Source organism: Silene latifolia, chromosome 7 (genome assembly GCF_048544455.1).
Source record: "Silene latifolia isolate original U9 population chromosome 7, ASM4854445v1, whole genome shotgun sequence".
NCBI classification, from domain to species: Eukaryota; Viridiplantae; Streptophyta; class Magnoliopsida; order Caryophyllales; family Caryophyllaceae; genus Silene; species Silene latifolia.
Window position 1 is genome coordinate 20,189,649 of NC_133532.1, and position 4,686 is coordinate 20,194,334.

Consider the following 4,686-nt stretch of genomic DNA (forward strand, 5'->3'; position numbering starts at 1 on the left):
TTTGAATGTTTTTTATACTATTTTGGAATTATTTTTGTGGATTTTATAAAATTTTGGTTCGATGAGATCGATGTGGTCGGATGTGAAATAAATCAGTGACGGTAAAAAAGTCAAAAATTTGGGATTCATTAAGATAATTGAAGAAAATGTGATTAAACCCATTATTGTCAATGCAGTTTGCAAATTGTTGGTATATTTTTAAGACTCCAAAAGTCCATTTTTTTCTCCATTCAATTAATTACAACTAGTGACTTAGACATGTTATTTTCTTTTTCATCTTATTTAAGTTTAGTTTGCAAAACTGAGTAGAGTAAATGCAACCTCCTAAAATAGAAAAAAAAAATGACTGAGACGGAGACGACATTACCGATTCCTCAATCAACGGAAGGAACGAATCTTCTACCCTACTCTTCTTGGAGGTCTTTGAAATAAACCCTACTTTCCCCATTTTGCTTTGTATATTCTTGACATTATTGAATTCTTTACGATGAAATTTCAGGAACTGTTGGTGGAGTAATTGGGACAATGTCAAAGCATTGCAAAGTTCATGGCGTCGCGAAATATGTAAGCTGCTTAAAGTGCTTATGCTACTAGTTTCGCCATTGTTTGTGGGGTTTACTCTGGTAATGTTTTGCTTCGTTTTCATTTTTCATCAATCTGTTGACTGCACTTCTTTCTACTTGTGAAGTATTAGTCATTTTAGCACTTCTTTCTACGTATGCTATAAAATAACTTATTGAGAGATCGTCTCTCCAAAGTTTTAGTGCTCTTTGTATTGCTAATGCAATACTCCATTCTCTTGAGATTTAAAACAATTATTAATAAAGACAAATAATAATATGTTATTCTTATTATCAAATTATATTATATATTATTAATATTATTATTATTATTATTATTATGGTGCAATGATTAATTCACAATCTATCGTGAAGGATTTTATGATTTTTATCAAATTATCAAATAAGAAAATCACTTGCACTTGCACCTGGTCCTTTGTCCCTTACGATTAGAATTATGAGCCATAGTCAATTAATGCTCCATGTTCTCAAGTACATATCATAATACTTACTGGTTCATGTACTATGATCATTTTTAGTTATTTCCTTTTGTAAGATGCTCCTTAAACTGAAACTCCTCTGTATTTGTATTTTTCTTCCTGACTTGCAGGAGTATGTGAATTTGTAAGAGTAACTCGAAAATCTGAACACGGCGGCGATCTTATCAACTCTGCTCTTGGATGGTTTTGAAGTGGTGCTGTTCTTTGCCACCTTCAAGGTCGGTCCTATGGTTTAAATGAGATCGAGTGAACAGAAGTGTTGCTGATTATAAGAAAATGTGATAACAACTTGATTCTGTGAATACCCTGAGCCTGAGTAAAGCGTAATCAATTACACTATTTTACATATCAACCTCTCCATTTCTCCCCTTTTTGTTTCTCATGAATGGGAATATTGAACGCTCATTACATTGTTAATTCCATTACTCGAATTAATTCAGATTTTGTTTTCCTTTATACAGAGATGGTATTCATGAACTCATATGCTCTGGTACAGAGTGGAAGCATTTATTCATGTTACCCTAACTCTGATGCACTAGAATGCCTAATTAAAAATAAAATAAAATCAGCATTTATAATTTTAACAAATATGTTAAAATTAACTACTGTTTTTTAATTTTAATTTTTAGAAACCTAAAAATTTGTTTTCAATTCTTTTATCAAAATTTGAAGGAAGTGTTTTTTTTTTTCATTCTCTATTTTTTTTTAAAATATAATAAATAATACCATCTACTCCCTTCATCCCATTTTTATGGTCCCTTTTCCTCCAAAAATTCATCCCGTAATTATTTTCCCATTTCTAGATTTATTAAGGAAAAAGGGTAAACCCCCTATATTGCTCCTAGATAAATAAGTAAGCTACCACCTTCTTCATCCCAATGATATGTCCCCATTCTCTTTAATTTCAAGGATAGGAATGGTATTTCATCATCATTTCTTAAATTATTCTAAAATGGAAAGGGGGATAATAAATGTGGGATAGAGGAGTATCATTTTTTTTAATGTGTGTTATAATAAGCGAAGCGAAAGAAAAAATAAATAAAAAAATAAAAGATAAACGCATGATTTACGTGGTTCACTAACGGTGTGTTAGCTACGTCCACAGGGCAGAAGGGAGAGAGTTTTATTGATATGTGAGGAGTTTTTCAGATTACAGATTCAGACGGTATGATAAGCATAACTGCTAGGTAGAGGATTAGAGAGTTATACGAAGCGGCGGTTAACAGAATCAAGGCACAAACCCAACAATGTGGTTATAGTTTTATTTACAAAAACTCAATGTTTTATATGGAAAACTACGGTGCAAAACATGAGTGTAAAAACTGGAATAATTATTGATAACTTCAGGTCATTTTAGGAAGATTGTAACTTCGGATTAGAAATGGCAATCGACCAAACTTTGGATTATTATCGACAATTTTTGTTTTAATTTTCTTTTTACATATTACGATCAAAGTTTAAAAAACTATGACCTTTAAAAAAATGGGACACTTGAAGTTGAATGGAGGTAATATGAGACTATGATATTTGTTTTGATCGTGTGGCAATTTGTTTATCGTCTTTCTATATTTTGAGACTATTTTTGAGTCGGTGATATTCTCAATCAATAAGCCAGGCTTAGGATGGAGATATTCGTTTTACCTCTAAAACGAATCCGATTACTACCACATGGTCATAGTATGGACACAATTTTTGGCATTCTACTCAACTTGTCTTGTTCTCTAGTATTTATTTGATTCGTTTCTTGTTTAAAACAGATACTAGTTTTAATGCCCGTGCAAAAGCACGGGCCCGTAGAAAGAATTGCTTTTTAAAATTTGACTATTGATTATAGTGTGAATCATTGTATATTTTTTCTTGTTTTATTTATTAAATAAGTTTTATATTGGTCCCTCCATTTTGGTTAATAATAACATAATTTGAAGTTTTTTGACATTATTTTTGTCACATATTCTGCAGTGCTTGCTTTATTGCTCTAAATTATGCTACTTCCCAACTTATTGCATTAGAAGATGGAGAACCTCGATATAATGAACTTTTTATTAGAGAATTTAATGGTTGGATTGGGATAGGATAACAAAGAGGCATAATAGTTAGATGATCAAGGGGATTTCAAAGTGTACTTTTACAATGTATGCCCGCGTGTTTAATTTATGAATTTAAATTGCCACTTAAATCATAGTACAAATAGATATAAGACTCGCTATAAGTGTAGAAGGAGATCATTGCTTAGTAGCTCAAAACATTACCATTTTTGTCCATAGGTATAAAGAAACAAAAACAAAAAATATGAGTAATTGTGTTTTTATCCACACAATAAATAAGACCCGTTTTTATCTACACAAAATCTTTGTAAGGTCTTAAGGTGAGTCACTCACCCTCAGATTTTTCTACACTATAACTTCAGATGCTTCTTCATACCTGGTTAATCTTAGTCTTACACATATACTTTAAGTAAATGAAGAGAGATAAAAAAAAGTAGAGTAAATGCATATCTTAATTCTTGTGCATATAGACAAAACGTCATATAATCAAAATTGGAGGAAGTAATAAGTATGTAAAAAATGAAAAGACTCTGAAAATGGGAACACATTTTTCAATCAAAAATAGAGGGAGTATTTTTACGACAACAAAATTAATAATATGATTCGTAATTGTTATCAAAGTACTTATCCATTAAAATTAAAAGTAGAACAACTGCTTATAGAATCATATGGAGATGAATCAAAATTCACAATGCTCCAAATAATAATGGTTGTCCACTTTAAATTTTTTTGAATGTCTACAAGATGATGTATGAGTAATTAGTAATGTTTATGTTTAATAATGTTCATAATATTTAATTTAAATGATTTATTTGTTTTGTGTTTTGTATGTTTATAGGAAAATAAAGAACTCGGTTTTTCTTAGGCTAATTTTACTTACCAATACATAAAAATTGCTACCTCATTAATGATACAATAAACCTTGTAATTAAGAATCTGAACACAAATGTGAGGGATAATGGTCGTTTTAATTGCAAAATGAAATCGAATTCAACATTCTTATTCAATCAACCTTAGCAAAAGTTGCCATCTATTAATCGTTGACAAAATAACAAAACCAAAGTCACTAAACAAAAGGAGGGCCAAATGGATTGACGATGGCAATACTCGGGATATGCAGGAGGTATATAACATTTTATTTTATTTTTGGGTAGAAATTAAAGTCCACTTACAATAAAAATGGACTATCTTAACAAACAACATGTAAACTTGTCATATGTCTTATCATCATGTATCTCATATATGCAAAATCATAAAAACTCCATAAGAGACATGTAAATGAATAATTATTTCTTAAACAATAGAATGCCAAAATATCAAAAAAGTTACTCGTACATTTTATTTGCTTTTGGGTAGAAAAGTCCACATACTATATAAATGGACTCTCTAAACAAACATCCTGTAAACTCGTCGTTTGTCTTATCATCATGTATCTCATATTTGCAAAGTCATAAAAACTTCATAAGAGACATGTAAATGAATAATTATTTATTTAACAATAGAATGCCAAAATATCAAAAGTCAAAGCATTTTTATTGATAAACGTATATTCATCGACCTAAATTAACATATAATAATGCA